This window comes from Lepidochelys kempii, chromosome 2 (assembly GCF_965140285.1).
Source record: "Lepidochelys kempii isolate rLepKem1 chromosome 2, rLepKem1.hap1, whole genome shotgun sequence".
In the NCBI taxonomy this organism is placed as follows: domain Eukaryota; kingdom Metazoa; phylum Chordata; order Testudines; family Cheloniidae; genus Lepidochelys; species Lepidochelys kempii.
The window spans coordinates 68,840,028-68,857,881 of NC_136381.1; the positions used below are offsets into that span (position 1 = coordinate 68,840,028).

General features: G+C 44.4%; 2 long non-coding RNA genes across 2 annotated transcripts in view; one reads left to right on the forward strand and one right to left on the reverse strand.

Moving 5' to 3' along the window:
• Nucleotides 1-17,854, reverse strand: part of LOC144930200 (uncharacterized) — a 49,933-nt gene that overhangs the window by 23,555 nt on the left and 8,524 nt on the right. The gene's annotated exons all lie outside the window — the stretch shown is intronic.
• On the forward strand, nucleotides 2,131-9,986 carry LOC140906704 (uncharacterized). Its single transcript, XR_012157210.2, has 2 exons — nucleotides 2,131-3,011; nucleotides 7,769-9,986. It is a non-coding gene; the product is annotated as an uncharacterized LOC140906704 (long non-coding RNA).

A 17,854-nucleotide genomic window follows, 5' to 3' on the forward strand; every position in this document is an offset into this window, starting at 1 on the left:
AATGAATTATGCAATAGATTTTGTGTTGGGTTTGCTGTACAGTATGCCAAGGTGGCAGTTTATACCACTATACCCTTTGAAAGATTTGCTAGGGCTAAAGTGGAGTTTTTCCCATTGCAATGATAAATTTTACACAGTTGATTATTGCTAACCTCTATAAACTTGTCGTAAGCAGTTAGCTTGAAAGACGAAAAGTACACAAGTGATGAAGTAGGTGAGGACGGACAGCTCCTCGCAGAGGAGTATAGAACAAACCATACTTAAGTAGGGGTTGGGATTTTCTTTTCAATTGCTGCAACAAATACAGTTCTTTGAATGTGTGTCAGTGTGGAATCCACTGTAGGTGCACATGCACCTCATCCATACAAGACTGGATTTTTTTGATTAGCAGTGTCTGTTGTGTCCGCACATACATCCTGTGCTACCTCATGCTGTCACACAAGAGCATAAAGGGGGACCTGGCCATCTCTCGATTCCCTCTTAGTACCCATGGGAGCGAGACAATCTGGGGAGTGTCCAACCTGCTAGTTCTTAGCTCAGGCTGAAATTCAAAATCTTCTGCAAATCTGCAAAACCCCTTCCCATCTCTGTCTGTTCAGCAACCATCTGGACTGAACTTTGTTGGTCAGACTCCCCTTTACAACCTCCCCCATACAGAATCCCTCCTAAACAGGGTTTATCAAATGGCCAATTTGAAACCTGCGGCCTTCAAGCCCAGTCCTTCCTGTAATGGACTAATCCTCCTGAAAGATGGGCACAGTAGGTATTTCTTCTGCCTGGGGGAATCGTACACTCCAAGCAGATGTTGTGTATGCTTATCCTTCTCCACGACAACATAGAAGTCCTGAGATATGAGGCTGAAATTCCACCTTCTGGAACAGTCCATGAAGCTCTCATCAGAACCAGAAGAAATTAGGTCCAGAATCCTACTAATAGTCAAGCCAGAATCATCTAGTGCCCCATGGAGCAGACAGGCAATGCCTAAGATTACAGTGGAGAAGATGGCACCAAGGAAAGACTTGACATTGGCACTAACAGCGGTAACAGCACAAAAGCTGAACTCCGCTTCGACACCAAAGCCAGCACCAACAGCTCAGGTGATGAAGTCAGACACCGAAAGGGTCCACTCCGAGCACTGAGGCAGAAACCAAGGTCCGTAATAAAAGTGTTAGATAAAATTGGTCCCAAGAGTGATGCCTGAGGAGCTCCCCTAGTAACCTCCCTCCTGCCTGACAAAGAGAAGTCCTGCAAGCTTCATACCCACCCAGGGATGGAGAGAGAGAGAGCAGGCTGCAAAACAGCAGCTTTGGGAGATGAGATTCAAGGAGAACCAGGTCCAGCATTGGTATTCCCACATCCATTGGCACTGATTCAGATTCCAGTACTGAAAGCACCTTATACATCAGTGCTGCTCCTAGAGGACAACCCTGGTATTCTATGACACCTACTCCTCACCATCACTGCAATATGCATTCTCCCTATCATCAAGCAGAGAACCTTCCCCTTGGAGATCTTTCTACTCTGGGAAGTGTGCCAGATGTGTACTTGGCAACTGCAACCCAGCAATATGAATTTTCTGCTAGATGTACTTCTAATGCAGAATCTGTCATGCCTTTCTGGTGCAGGAATGATGTGTTCTGCAACGCCATCCCATATACAAGAAAAAGAGGCCCTGATCTCAGTTTTGGCCTTCTGCGCTACGTGCTCTGCATAAATATAAGAAACAGTCCCTGTCCTGCTAATCTTACAATCTAAACAGACAACTCAGAGAGAGAAAGATAGTATTCTGATTTTACAGATGAGGCTCAGAGATTTTAAGTGACTTACCCAAGGACACATGAGATACCTATGGCAGAGCCATGTATTCAGTCCCGTTTTACAGACTTCTAATCCAATGCTTTAATGATAAGATGAGGCTTCATTTTATAGCATTCTCAGAGAGAGAGGGCTTGATTCTGCTGAGATACCACTGCAGGGTATATCAGGGCACTGCACCTTTAATCCTCCTTCCCCTCTGCTCAAGAAATGCCTGTTCAGGTCTTGGGCCTGTAGCAGGCCCCTCACTCTGGGCAGGGACCCATGTCCCTTTCCCTCAAGACAGGAGTTTTAGGTGCAGTCTCCTTGCACTCACTGTGATTCTCCCCAAACATTTTTGACTAATGTCTCACCCCTGCTCTATGCTTTCTCTCCATGGGCTATGACCAGGGTGTTTACAAGTGACCCAAACAGCTCTTTCAGAAGAGGTCATTTGTTTAAGGATAAAAGCATACAGAGAAAACAAACAGGATCTAAACGCTTTATCAGTAGCTCCCAGTCAGTCCTGTGGAGACTCTAGCAGGTTCCAGTCTTTCCAAACCTTCATCAGGCTTCGGTCCTCCCTTAGAAAAAAGGTCATGTCTGTTTACTGAATCAAAAAGAAGGCCCTGAATCTCTTTAAGCTCAGTCTTTATATCCCAAAGCCTTTGTCTCCCAGCCTCCTGAAAACAGGCAGCCATTGCCCCCTTCCCCAGGGAGTAAGGCTTAAAAGGCTGGGTATCTGCATTAATTACCCCTCCGGTCATTCCAGATTCTACAGGAAATCCCAACCCCCCCTCAGTGAGCCAAGACCACACAAATACATATCACATTTATTGATCCAAAGGGTTATAATTATTCCACAGACTCAGTACCAATATGGACACAAGAACAAATGGGTATAAACTGGCCACCGGGAAGTTTAGACTTGAAATTAGACGAAGGTTTCTAACTATCAGAGGAGTGAAGTTCTGGAACAGTCTTCCAAGGGAAGCATTGGGGGCAAAAGACCTATCTGGCTTCAAGATTAAGCTCGATAAGTTTATGGAGGAGATGGTATGATGAGATAACATGATTTTGGCAATTAATTGATCTTTGATTATTAGTGGTAAATAGGCCCAATGGCCTATGATGGGATGTTAGACCACAAGGCTGGACCAGAAAACAGGGCAGAGTGGTGACTTCCAAGAGAAGGACAAAGATGACCTACTTTGCTGGTGAGTTAATGTCTGCAAGTCCAAATATACACTGATTTGTATATGTGGTTCTATTTCTTCTATGTGGGTCTAGTTAATAGAAGTAGAGCACCTAGCACAATGGGACTCCCTTTAGATGCAAATGCAATACCAGTCGTCTTCTTTGATTCCTGTCTGTTAGGATATACATATTCAGGCCTGTCTGTAAAGGCCTATACTCTTAAGAATTTAGGTGTATTCTTATCACTTAGCTAGTTATAGAAGTATAAAAGAAAGAATCAAAATCACTGTCTGCCGCTGTAAAAGCCTTCTCTTACTGTGACAGTCTGAGGCTCTGTTCTTAAGCTAAGATCTCTGGCTAAGCAGCAGAGGCAGCCATAAGCTGGGAAGCGAATGGTCACATCCTCACATTCCAAACTAGTCACATTGAGATAAGGCAGTCTGGGGCTGTTAGAAAGGTGATCTGATCTATCACCTCCAGAGAACGGGTAGACCCTAGAGGATGTAAAAGGAAGTTTAGTTTGATAGTTTTCTGTTCAGTAAGAACTCACTTATCAATAGACACAGTTGGGAAACCCTTATGTCTTTATAGATGTAGTTGTGAAATCCTCACTTCTGTATTGTTTTGTCATTATAGTTCCCACTTTGCCATTGTTTATTTGCATGGTCTCTGGTTCTGTGATTGTTTCTGTCTGCTGTATAATTAATTTTCCTGGGTGTAAACTAATTAAGGTGGTGAGATATAATTGGTTAAATAATTATGTTACAATATGTTAGGATTGATTAGTTAAATTTCAGTAAAATTATTGGTTAAGGTATAGCTAAGCAGAACTCAAGTTTTACTATATAGTCTGCAGTCAATCAGGAAGTGTTTGGGAAGGGGGGGGGGAGAATGAGAACAGGGAATAGGGGTGGGGAAATTGGAATCATGTCCTGCTAAGGTCAGGAATGGGAACAGGGACACAGGTAAGGCTCTGTGGCGTCAGAGCTGGGAAGCGGGATACTGAGGAAGGAAACTGGAATCATTCTTGCTGGAAGTTCACCCCAATAAACATTGAATTGTTTGCACCTTTGAACTTCGGGTATTGTTGCTCTCTGTTCATGCGAGAAGGACCAGGGAAGTGAGTGGGTGAAAGAATAAGCCCCCAACACCATCCATCATCTTAGCAGCGACAATAGGACTGAATGAAGTCTCCACTATTCTGTCTTGTAACAAATTCATGGCTTTGTTCATCTTTAAACCTTTTTGTTCTAGGTCATGCTTCAGTATGTCTATCCAATGCATCATCAGTCTTCCTCTGTTTCTAGTTCCTTGCAATCTGGTATTTATCGCCATACATGCTATCCTTTCTGGGTCCATTCTTGACACATGTCCAAACCATCTGTCATTTTTCTTAGATCTTCTGTAACAGCATTGTTTCTTGCCCTAGCAGTTTTCTTGTCACTTCATTTCTTAATATTTTTTACAGTCTTGAAACTTGCCGTATTCCCCTCAGTCAGTTCAATTCTGCAGTCAATGTCTTTTGTTCGATGGCTTTCCTCATACTCCAACATTCTGACGTGTACAACAGTAGCAACACAACAATTGTCTTTTATGTGCTGATTTTCATTTGTATCTAGAGGTCTGTAGCCTTCGAGATCTTAGAGTTTTCCAAATGTAATAGCAGTTAAGGTGATTCTTCTTTTTATGTCATCTTCAGAATTTCCATTCTTCAATATTACTCCTCTAAAGAACACACATTTTTCCACTTACTCTAGTTCTCTGACTCCAAGTTTGATCTTGACCTCTTCCTCTTGCCTTCCAGTCACCATAATTTTTGTGGTCTTTGTGCTGATCTTCAATCTGAATTTTCTGCTTTCCCAATCTATCTTGTTAGTTATTCTCTGCAAATTCTTCTTGGTCAATGCATTTGAGGACAATATTGTCTGCAAATCCAAGGTGTCCTTTCACATATCATAAGTCCTCTTATTCAATCTCTCAGTGCTATGGCCATTACTGCTTCCAGTACCAACTTGAACAAATCTGGTGATATGTTGCATTCTTGTCTCACTCCTACATTTGTCCTGAACCAATCTGTCAGTTTCTTATCTACTCCCACCACACACAGATGGTAGTAATAATTCACCCTGTTTATAGATTTGAGGCTATGGAGTTTTATCTTTTGTGCTAATTATTTTTATTATCATTAATAACATTGTGAAATTGATTCCAATTAAACTATAAATTTTCCTAAGCAATTTCTGTATCTGCCCTACCGATTATCTTATAGACTCTTCAAGTCTCCTGAATTGCAAAAGAACAAACATTTAAGATTGTCTCTGTCTAAATAAAACAAATGCCTTTCATTTCCCACCTGCCTAATTCTCAGAAACCAGGTAGAGTGGAAACAGGAAACATTTGATTGATCTATTTACAGCAATGAAAACAGGTATGTCCAAAGGTATGTGCTGCAGATGTTGCTTTGCTCTCATGCAAAAGAAATTTAATTTTGTACCATCTTATGTTGTCTCTTTGAAACCAGTGTTGTTTCTTTGGTGCCTTTCCTGGTCTGACACTGGCTCCACCCTTATGTGCAGGTTACATGTCATGGCCTAGAGGATAGTCAGCCAAAAGAAAATTACTAAGTATAAAACTGGATTTTTGAAGATCCCATTTAAGGTGAGAATCTGCTACAGCTTACAGTCTAAAGCAGGCTTCACTTTTAAATTCTGGAAATAGAGCCCATTGTGGATTTTGCCAAATGCAATTGTTGTTTGGTGACCTGTTGTGGTTATTGCCTAACTCAGACCTTTTGACGGAAAAAGGCATACTCAGTGGCCCTTACATCTCTTCCTTCTGGAAGTTGGTGAAGGTATTACCTATTTCTCCTCAGCATGTGTCTATCTGGGGTGACAACATCTAGATCTGCTCTAGGAATTATTTTTGGGAAGCTCTATGGCCTGTGTTTATACGAGATGTCTGACTAGATGATCAGTGTTGCCATCTGGCATTGGAATCTATGAAAAACCTCATAAGACCATGAGACAGTGCTTAATTTGTTCCCTGGCACCTCTAGGCTTGGCAGTACATAGCCCCAGCACTTCTGGGCTTGCCACGTCAGTTATGAAAGTAAAAATAATTGCTTGAGTCCCAACACCTCATTCATTAAAAATTTAAGCACTGCTGTGAGGCAACCTCATATGACACCACTGCTGTTTGTGCCCCTTGATTTCCATCATAAATGTGCACTGCATCAATTTCATGAAGTGGCTGCCCTGAAGACGTCAAATCACATGGATTTTTTTTGTTAGCTGTTTCTGTCTCTTTATGTCTCTGCAAATCCCCAGACATCAGCTTTTGCCATTACAGATATTTTGTTCTGTTTTCTGTTAAATAGTATGTCTGCAGGTGACAAACTATGTTTCATTGCTGCTGTCCTGTAATTTAACAGTGCCAAGTCTGATCCGACCACCTTTTGCAGCAGGTGCTTTATTATTTTAACACCGTTTTCCCACCAACAAGTTGGACTGAGGGTAATGGGGACTAGCAGTTAAATGTCTAAACCCAAACTTCACTGCAAACTGCTTCACTGCAAACTCATACCCACTTAACTGTGGCTCATTGTCAGACATTACTATGTCAAGCAAAAATAGTTTTGACATGCACAATCACCTATTTAACTAGTATCTTCTAGTAAAAACTATCTCAGGAAAGTAAGAATAATAGGCGAGACCGAGTACATAGTGTGTTCCAGTCAACATAAACAAATCTACGTCTACTTTGCTCCAGGGAGGCTATTTTGTTTTCTTGTGCCACTAACATGGGCTCTTCTTTTCTTGACTTGGTCTGTATTTTGGCATATGTGACGCACCTTGACAGCTTCCTCAATGTTGCTGTTCATTTGAGGCCAGTATAAAATGTCGCTGGCCTTTCTCTTAGATTTTTCAATCCCCAAATGACCATCATGTATCCTTTAAACATATTTGCATATTTCTCTGAAACACCTTAGGGATCCACCTGGTTTCTGTAAACAAAATTGCATCTAGGACTGAGAGCTACCCCCTAAAATGATGATAGGGGCTGGGAACTTGCTATCCTATCCACCCTGTACTAATAAATTTACTCACTTTCTGCAGGGTCTCATCTAGCTCTGGCAATCAGGGCCCACATTTTGTCTGAAACCAATTTTTTTTTTTAATGAAATCAGCCTACAAAATCTAGCTTTGGATTTTGCTCCACTGTACTTTTATCAAATCCTCTAAAGAGTGTGTGTCTCTCTGCAACGATCAAATCTCTCCCAGATTTGGATTTCATTTGCAAACCGTACATTTGTAACTGAAAAAAAACCTTTATATTCTTGGGAGGCTGTCTGCAAGGTGCCTTATGGCAATTGTAATAAGTAATGTATGGTCAGTTTCAGCTAACACCCATGGACTAAGGCCAAAGAATCCTGCTTGAGCATACTTACACTCAGTTTTTTGTTAGTGCTACGTGATGCATAAACCATTTGTCTCCAGTTTTGAGCATAATGTGGTAAGAGAACTGCGCCAATACCCTCTTTGGAGGTGTCCATGGAACCTTTGTTGCAGGCTTACTGTCATAGTACCTCAGGACTAGGGCCTCTATAATTAACTCCTTTGGTTTCTCAAACTATTTATTAAGATTTGCATCTCATGGCCCTTATGCATCTTTGCATAATAATACTATCATGTGGGGGGTTTGGGCAGCTGGATTAGGCACAAATTTCTGTACATAGTTCATCAAGTTCATCTATTAATGGAGATTTTCTATATCCTAGAAAAGAAGAGAGGATAGAAGTTGATAAACTACAGATAACTGCTGAAGAGAAACTGTCAAATGAAAGAGTCTCATTCAATTACATCACATGAAAGCAAACAACTGCATTTTGATAAATGTTGTAAGTGCTTGGTTACAAATGCTAGATGGCTAAATGCTAAGGTGAGTGAACTGGAGTGCCTGGCATTAAATGAGGATATTGATATGAAAGGCATCACAGAAATTTGGTGGAATGATGATAATGAGACCTGGTAATACCAGGGTACAACATATATAGGAATGACAGAGTAGGTTTGCTGGTGGGGGAATGGCCCTATATGTGATAGAAAGCATAGAGTCAAATATAGTGAAAATCTAAAATGACTCAAACTGTACCATAGACTCTCCATGCACAGAAATTCCGTGCTTGAATAATAAGAATATAGCAGTAGGAATATACTTCCAACCACCTGACTAGGATGGTGATTGTGAAATGTTCAGGGAGATTAGAGAGGCTACAAAAATAGAAAATTCGCTTATCAGTTCTTTGTTTATTAAAGTCTATTTTAAAAACATAAGAATGGCCCTATTGGGTCAGACCAAAGGTCCATCTAGCCCAGTATCCTGTCTTCCAACAGTGACCAATGTCAGATGCCCCAGAGGGAATGAACAGAACTGGTAATCAATCAAGTGAACCTTTCCCTGTCACTCATTCCCAGCTTCTGGCAAACAGAGGCTAGGGACACCATAGTATCATAGTAGTATTTTGAAGTCCACTGTCCTTATTCTGTTGTTCTTACTCCCTCCTCTCCTTGGAATCAGGAAATCTATCATTTCATAATCACTTTCACCCAAATTGCCTTCCACCTTCAGATTCACAGCCAGTTCCTGTTAGTCAGAATCAAGTCTAAAATAGCTGTCCCCCGGATACTTCCTCCACCTTCCGAAACAAAAAGTTGTGCCCAATACATCCAGGAACTTATTGGGCATTTTGTGTTTGGCTGTATTACTTTTCCAACAGATGTCCGGGTAGTTAAAGTTCCCCATTATTACCAGGCCTTGTGTTCGGGATATTTCTGTTCTAGAAATGCCTCATCCACCTTCTCTTCCTGATTTATTGTTCTATCGTAGACCCTTATCATGACATTGCCCCTGTTATTTTTCTCCTTTTAACTTCACCCACAGACTTTCAACTGGTCTGCCTCTCACCTCCTTCTGGACCTCAAAAAAAGCAGATATATTCTTGATGTATAATGCAATACCTCACTCCCTTTTTTCCCTGCCTATACCAAAATTCCAGTCATGAGATTTATCCCACCAAGTTGCTGTGATGTCAATGGAGTCCTAATTTAGCTGATGTACTAATATGTCCAGTTCTTCCTGTTTATTCCCCATACTCTTTGCATTTGTGTATAAACATCTGAGACGTGGCACAGATTCCCACACTGTATTCCCTCTTGTTGCTCCTTGACCCTATTGTAACGTTCCGTTTCTCCTCCCTTAACTTAGTCTTTTGTTAAGGTCACCTAGTTTTATTCCTAGCTGTGGGCTTTTGTGACCTTCCCTCTTTGAACCTAGTTTAAAATCCTCCTCCTAGGTTTGCAAGTTGGTGTGTAGAGATGCTCTTCCCCTTATTTACGGTGAACCTCGGCCACTGGGAGCTGCGGGGGGCTGTGCCTGCAGATGGTCAACATAAACAAAACATCTCATGGCCTGCCAATGAATTACCGTGATGGGTCACGTGCCAAAGGTTTCAGATCCCTGATTTGGATGATGAGATGGATTGCAGCCTCAGCAAGTTCGCGGCTGACACTAAGCTGGGGGGAGAGGTAGAAACTCTGGAGAGTAGGGATAGGGTACAGAATGACCTAGAGAAATTGGAGGATTGGGACAAAAGAAATCTGATGAGGTTCAAGAAGGACAAATGGAGAGTCCTGCATTTACGCTACCTATCAGCTCTGTGTTCTTGGGGAACCAGGGCACAGTACCCAGTCTGTCTGACTCATGAAAGACCTTTCCCCTCCTCCACAGCATCTGCTTGAACCAAAGCCGATCAGAAGAAAGACTTACAAAAAGCAATGAAAAGGCAGTGGGAGACTCACCTAAACCCCTCTGGACAAGGGAGGCAGGATTAAGGCAATTCCCTGAGCCTCATTTGCATCAAAGATGGGACAGGGAGGCATTTCCATTAGCATCCAGAATGGAGAACAGAGCTCCCCAGGCAAGAACTGCACTGAACTCTGGGACCAGAAAAGCGGAAAAGCACTGCATGATGGGGAAGCTCTGCTCCAGATGTTAATGAACCCACACCTGCACACACCCGACTTAGTAGTTATCAGACCAATTCTAGTAATAAATCCTTTATTGGTATCCAGAATACTGAAACTGCCTAATTGCATTGTGAGCTCCCATGAAGCAACACTGCCCATAGCCAGGAATAACCCATTCCTATTGTCTAGCCTGAACAAAACAACTTTGGTATATACTTCCTTGAGCCATCAGTTTACCCACAAACAGATCTAGTGTTCTCCCTCGGACCATTGTTCTTTCCTTACAAAAACCCCTACCCATGCTCAAGCAAGTGCTCTGATGCCTGGATCCAAAATCTGCATCAGTTCCATTGGGACTTCATCTTCTCCTGACTGATCATGCTGGGAGCTCTGTCTGTCTCCAGCTCTCCGGACCCTCAGCTACCACCACCACCTGGGAACCCCGATCGATTCAAGCTTCATGGAGTGGTGAGAACCCATCTCTCTCAGAATAGCCTTCTGACCCTGACTTGTGTGATCAGTTATAGTTTTCTAAATCTGACTTTTATAATCAAATTTAAGTTAGATTTAATATTATAACTGTTTTGTTTGTTTGGCTCCCCTTGTATGGTTATTGTGTAGACTGCATAGACGGTCGGTCCTTCATCAGTTGAGACTGAGCCGATCACAACACGTCTTCCAATCTTCTTTTGCTCTGTCCATCCTTCGCCATGCTTGTCCATATCTTCTTGTTAGGAAATCATCCCACCTCTTTGGAGGCCGATCGCGTGGCTGTTCCAGTTCTCGCGGATAGCACTCGGATATAGCTGCAGTCCATCTGTTGTCGCTGAGTCGGGCCATATGTCCCGCCCACCGCATTTTGCTGAGCCTGCTTTCAACAACAACGTCTCACACTCCAGACTTCTGCCTAATTATTTTGCTAGAGATGAGATCGCGGAGCGAAATGCCCAAAAATGTATGTTCCATCGCCCTCTGTGTGACAGACGGTTGATGTTCTTCAATCTTTGTCAGTGACCATGTTTCCCTGCCATATAACATCGCTGGAAACACAGTTGAGTTAAAAAAATTCGCACGAGTTGTTTTACTGATCTTTCATTGGAGGATGTCCTTGATGTCATTGAATGCGCACCATCCAGCTTTTTTTCTGCACGACAGTTCGCCTTTCTGATCGTGGTGCATGTTGACTTCCTGGCCCAAATAAACGTATTGGGTCTACTCTCCTCCAAGAGTTATTTGGATTCTTGGCAGAACATCTGATCTCTTGTATTTTGTTTTCTACTGGTTCATTTTTAATCCAACTTGACTACTTTTCATGTTTGGGTCTTTAAGCATTCTCTCAAGCTGGGCTGTATTTTCGGCTATCAGCACTATATTATCTGCAAACCTGAGATGGTTTAGCCACTCACTGTTGATATTAATCCCGCCTTTCAAGTCTGTTTGTCAAAAAAACAATTCAAGACAGCCTGGGAATAATTTTGGTGAAACTGTATCTCCTTGTTTCACACCTTTCTCGATGGGGATTTGGAGGGGAGTATCGAACAGCGATATGTCCGTGCTGCAGCCAGAGGTCGCTTCTTTTAGTAATGTGATATATTTTGCGCTGATGCCCTGTTCTGAAAGAGCTTCAAGAACGGCGTTCGTCTCTATGCTGTCGAACGCCTTCTCGTAGTCCATGAAGGCAATGCATAAAGGGAACTTGTATTCCCTTGAATGCTCTAGTAGCTGGTTTAGAGTGAAGATGTGGTCTATCGTGCTGTAATTCCTTCAAAAGCCGGCCTTCTCTCTTGGTTGCTGTTCATCCAGGTTTTGCGACAGTCGATCTGTTATTATTTTAGTAAACAATTTATAGATATGCAAAAGCAGGCAGATCGGGGGATAGTTCTTTAGATTTTCTCGATCGCCTTTCTTATGCAGCAAGATGGTATTGGACTCTTTCCAACTGGACGGTATCTTCTGGATTTCCAGGTAGTGGCTGAACCTTTGGGTGAGAGCTTTCCAAAGTTCCTGACCTCCCGCCTTAAGCACTTCTGCTGTCAGACCGTCCTTGCCTGCAGCCTTCCCCTCTTTCATTTGATGGACTGCGTTACTGACTTCGCTGATGAGAAATGGGAGTATTTGTTCATCGGTTTGTTGAAGTGATGGCATTGGGACATCTATACGGGATGCAAACAGCTGGATATAGAAATCCCTACAGATTGCCTCCATCTCTGTTCGATCGGCTACTGATTCTCCGTCCCTGTTCTTCAAAGCCGATAATGATGACTTGTACAATGCCAGTTCCCATTTGCATTTTTTGAGACTTTTACGATCTTCAGCAGCCTTTAGGAGCTTTTTGGTTAGAAATTTCTTGAAGTCTTCCTTCAACTTCATTCATATGAGCTTGCATAGAAGGGAGTACTCAAGCCTGTTGCTGCCATTTTTTTCATTGTCCTCTTCTCCAATAAATTCTTTGTATTCTCCGAGATTCTTCCGCTAGCTCTTCTTGGTCTTTCACGCTTAGCTGATTTCACACACCGTTTCAGTCTCTTACTGAAGTTCTCATAATTGTCATTGCAGTCGTTCAGGAGGCTCCAATCTTCCCTAGAAATATTTTCCTTCATGATTGCCTAGTCGAAAGCTGAAGGTTGTATGGTTATTATCTGGCAATAAATAACTTTTATGGTTAAGCTGGTTGCTTCTCTCTCTCTCTCTCTCTCTCTCCCTCTCCCCCCTCGTGGGTGTTTTTTGGCTTCCCCATTCACTCTGCAGTAACGGTCCTCATACCTAAGCTAAAGATCCCTGCAGTGCCCAAAAATCCTGTGGGGTTTGCTCATCAAGTGGGTTACTACCAGAACAATTGTAACGTGAAAGTGGGGATAGAGACTTACTGAATCTGGAGCATATGAGGATGGCAGCTTGAAAGTGCTGCTCAATCCAGCCTGCTCAGGTGTACTCTATTCCAGTGCGGTGCCCAGGGCATATGGGGGTGGCAGCTTGGAGGTGCTGTTCGACCCAGCCTGCTGAGTCCAGGGACATATAAGGGAGTGCGGATTAACCCGGTCCTCTCAGACGCACTCTGCGTGTGTGTGTGTTCGTTCATCTGATTTTGGGGCTGGAAGAACCCAGCCCTAGGGAGCCTAGGTCCTGCAGGATAGCTCCATTGGGAGGGTGTGACAGTGCACCCATAAAGCTCTAGGGAAATATGCTTATGAATGTATATATATGACATAACTGGAGTATGTTTTATGCTACATATGCCATGTAACATATCTCTGTAAAGGTTATGATCTACTGAATCTATTCCTCCTATTTGTATGCCTGTATCATTTTTGTAGTTGAAGTTATGAATATTGGCTGCATATTTGCTGGATTTCTAAAAAGTCTTAGTAAGAAGCATTTGCTCAGCTTCTTGAGAAAGGAATGTGCAAGTTAAGTGCCCAATCAAGAAGCACTTATCAGACAATAGAACTTGGAGACACCAATCCACGTCTGAGCTTTCCCAGGAATGTGGCTTGACTGGTAAGGAACCCAGTCTTGCAGGGACATGTGACTTTCCCATGTGACTTCAAAACTCCATTTTGTAGCTGGACTTTGCATAGAAGAGAGGACGGGGTCTCCACTCACAAGAGAAAGTCTATTTAAACCCCTGGGAGACTCCTCCATTTTGTCTTCAGCCAGCTAAGGAGATAGCCTCTCCATCCCCAAGGATACTTGAAAGAAACTGGGACAAACGACAGTAACTACAGGGGGCGTCAGTGATTGCTGGACTAAAAGGAGATTAGTCTGTAAAAGGAAGCTAACGGGAACTGGTGAGGTTTTGTCTGTATTCAGTTTTATTAGACATAGACTTGCGGGTTTTATTTTATTTTGCTTGGTAATTCACTTTGTCCTGTCTGTCACTACTTGGAACCACTTAAATCCTACTTTCTGTATTTAATAAAATCACTTTTTACTTATTAATTAACCCAGAGTATGTATTAATACTTGGGGGGGGGGGGCAAACAGCTGTGCATATCGCTCTATCAGTGTTAGAGAGAGAGAAAAATTTATGAGTTTACCCTGTATAAGCTTTAGACAGGGTAAAACAGATTTATTTAGGGTTTGGACCCCATTGGGAGTTGGGCATCTGAGTGTTAAAGACAGGCACACTTCTGTAAGCTGCTTTCAGTTAAGCCTACAGCTTGTAGGGGACATGGTTCAGACTTGGGTCTGGGTTTGCAGCAGGCTAGCGGGTCTGGCTCAAACCAGGCAGGGTGCTGAAGTCCTAAGCTGTCTAGGCAGGAAAACAGGGGCAGAAGTAGCCTTGGCACCTCAGGTGGCAGCTCCCAGGGGGTTTCTGTGATCCAACCCATCACAGAGGGAACTTGCAGCAGGGAGAAGTAGAGCTCCGTATGAGAACACAAGTGACACAAGCAGTATGTTGACAGAAGTACAGACGCCTCCCCAGAAGAGTAACCCTAATAAATGAGTGTACCCCAAAGTAACAGGCAAATCTGGTAACACTTAGGATGGAATAATCCCTGGCACTGATACAGGCTGGGGACTGACTAGCTAAGCGGTACTTCTGCAGAAAAGGACCTGGGGATTACAGTGGATGAGAAACTGGATATGAGTCAGCAGTGTGCCCTTATTGCCAAGAAGGCTAACGGCATATTGGGCTGCATGAGTAGGAGCATTGCCAGCAGATCGAGGAAGTGATTATTCAGCACTGGTGAGGCCACAGCTGGAGTATTGCGTCCAGTTTTGGGCCCCCCCCTACAGAAAGGATGGGGGCAAATTGGAGAGAGTCCAGCAGAGGGCAACGAAAATTATTAGGGGGCTGGGGCACATGACTTATGAGGCGAGGCTGAGGGACCTGGGCTTATTCAGTCTGCAGAAGAGAAGAGTGAGGGGGGATTTGATAGCAGCCTTCAACTACCTGAAGGGGGGTTCCAAAGAGGATGGAACTCAGCTGTTCTCAGCGGTGGCAGATGACAGAACAAGGAACAATCATCTCAAGTTGCAGTGGGGGAGGTTTAGGTTGGATATTAGGAAATACTCTTTCACTAGGAGGGTGGTGAAGCACTGGAATGGGTTGCCTAGGGAGAGGGTGGAATCTCCATCCTTAGAGGTTTTTAAGGCCTGGCTTGACAAAGCCCTGGCTGGGATGAGTGGAAAGCCCAGCGCTTCCATGAGTGGAAATACCGGGACAGCAAACCGCCGAGATCCCAGCTATTTGATTTAATCCACCTTTCCTGGAAGTGGCTCCACCCTGAGACCCATGAGCCAGAGAAGATAATGGAAGTCCTCGTGTTGGACAGGTACATGAGGGACTTGGCACCGGACATACGGGAGTGGGTCTGCCAAAACAATCCCTCCTGCTATGATGAACTAGTTGCCCTAGTAGAGAGACACCAAGCAGCCCAAGAACTTTCGCGGACCACCGGGGAAGGAAGGTGCCAGAATCAGAGACAAGTCTCTGCGCCGAGGCCCCGGTTTGCCCTAGCACCAGGCCGGACTATGGAGGGGAGGAAGGAGGCCGAAGAGCAGCCAGAGGTCCCGGAGAGACTTGAGGACGGGGGGAGAAAGGCTCAGGGGATAAAGCCCAGTAGCCCAAAAAATTGGGGGCTTCCCCAAGCTGGGTACCAATGTTATGCATGTGGCGAATTGGGGCATATCGCTGCCCAATGCCCATATCTAGAAAAGCCCATGCAATGCGAACTGGGAGATATAGGGGGACCATGTGATCTAATAAGTCTAGTGGGGGTTGCGATGGTCCCTCATAGATACACTAGACCCTTTAAGATGAATGGTATAGAGACCACCGCGTTAGTAGACTCGGGAAGTGCAATCATGCTGGTCTCGGGAAAGCTGGTTGGGCAGGACCAACAATCCTGGGCCAAATGCTCAGGAATATCCTGTGTGCATGGGGATGTCAGTTACTACCCGACCATCCCCGTAAAAATAGAAGTTCTTGGAAACCCCACTAAGATGACGGTGGGAGTAGTTCTGAAACTCCCCTACCCAGTTCTTATCGGACAAAACTTCCCAGGGTTTGATAGCCTACTCCCTGGGGAGAAGGTGGAAGAAAATAATGAATCCGGGATCCAGGGGGTGGCCCAGATAGATAACTCCCCCCTCCTTGCCCCGGCCTTCCACGAATTTGGCCAGGATTTGTTCTCCCTGCCGGGAAAGTCCCGGAAGACTCGGAGGGAACAGAGGGTAGATAAAAGGAGGGGAACAAGGATCTTGACCCAGTACCAGAAATCTATGCTTGTAGGGGAAAGAGGTGGCTCAACAGACAGCGGGGTGGGGCAGGAGATCAACGACCCAAAAGCCGGACCTTGTTCCCTGGGGGTTTTCCCCGAGGGGGAGACAAAGCGGTAGATCCCCTGAGTTAGGACAAATGGAACCTCACTCAGTAATTTTGGTCAGGATCAGGCCAATGATCCAATATACAGCAATATTCGTAAAGAAGTAGTTGGGTTAAATGCGGTCCCCATGGAGGGGAGAGTCAAGGGCCCAGGGCCATATTATGTGATTAAGGGTGATCTGCTATACAGAGTAGTCCAGGTCCAAGAACAAGTCATAGAACAACTCTTGGTCCCACAGAAGCATCAGAGAGGTGTGATGGATCTGGCCCACAGCCATCTGTTTGGGGGCCATCTAGGGGTAAATAAGACCCTTGATCAGATTCTGCAGAGGTTTTTTTGGCCCGGCATTTATGTGGCTGTCTGGCGATATTGTACCTCCTGTCCAGAATGTCAGTTACAGGGGCCCCGAGAACACCTAAGGGCCCCTTTGGTACCTCTACCAATTATTGAAATCCCATTCAAGCGAATAGCTATGGATCTAGTAGGGACACTGGAGAAGTCAGCCTGGGGTCATCAGGTCAGGTCATTACCCTTGTCACGGACCATGCCCTTCTGCAGTGGATGCACCAAAATAAAGACAAAAATGCCAGAGTGATGAGTTGGTTCCTGTACATTCTGGTAGTACTAGATTGTGCCACCCGATATCCCGAGGCCATACCCCTACGGAACACCATGTCCAAGACCATAGCCAAAGAATTAGTCTGGATTTTTTCCAAATTAGGGATACCTAAAGAGATCCTGATGGACCAAGGGACCCCCTTTGTGTCTAAGTTAATGAAGGACCTATGTACAATGCTCCTCAGGACGTCAGACTATCATCCCCAGACTGATGGTCTTGTCGAACGCTTCAATAGAACATTGAAGAACATGCTACAGAAAGTGGTTAATCGTGACGGGAAAGACTGGGATGCCCTGCTGCCTTACTTGCTGTTTGCTGTATGGGAGGTTCCCCAAGCTTCCACTGGATTCTCCCCATTCGAACTGTTATATGGTCGCCACCCCAGGGGCATATTGGACATGGCCAGATTGGGCTGGGAAGAACAGCTGAACACCGGGAGAAACATCCCGGTGAACATGTATTGCAAATGAAAGATAGGATAGCCCAAGTCGCCCCCCTTGTGCGCAAACACCTGGAGAAGGCCCAAGGGGCCCAATGGACATACTACAATCGCCAAGCAATGACCCGGAAGTTCCAGGTGGGAGACCGGGTAATGGTGCTCATACCCACGGCAGAGAGCAAGCTCCTGGGCACATGAGATAATAGAAGCCATAGGAGAAATCGACTATAAGGTCCGACAGCTGGGTCGCCGGAAGCTGGAGCAGATCTACCACATAAACCTGCTGAAACCATGGCAGGATAGAGAAGCGCATGTGGTTGCACTAGGGGCACCATCCCCTAAAAGCAACTAGCCCGATCAAGTGGGAATATCCCCAGAGTTGACTCCGGAGCAACGATCTGAAGTGATCAGCCTGATTAAAAGCAACCAGGATGTGTTCTCAGAAAAG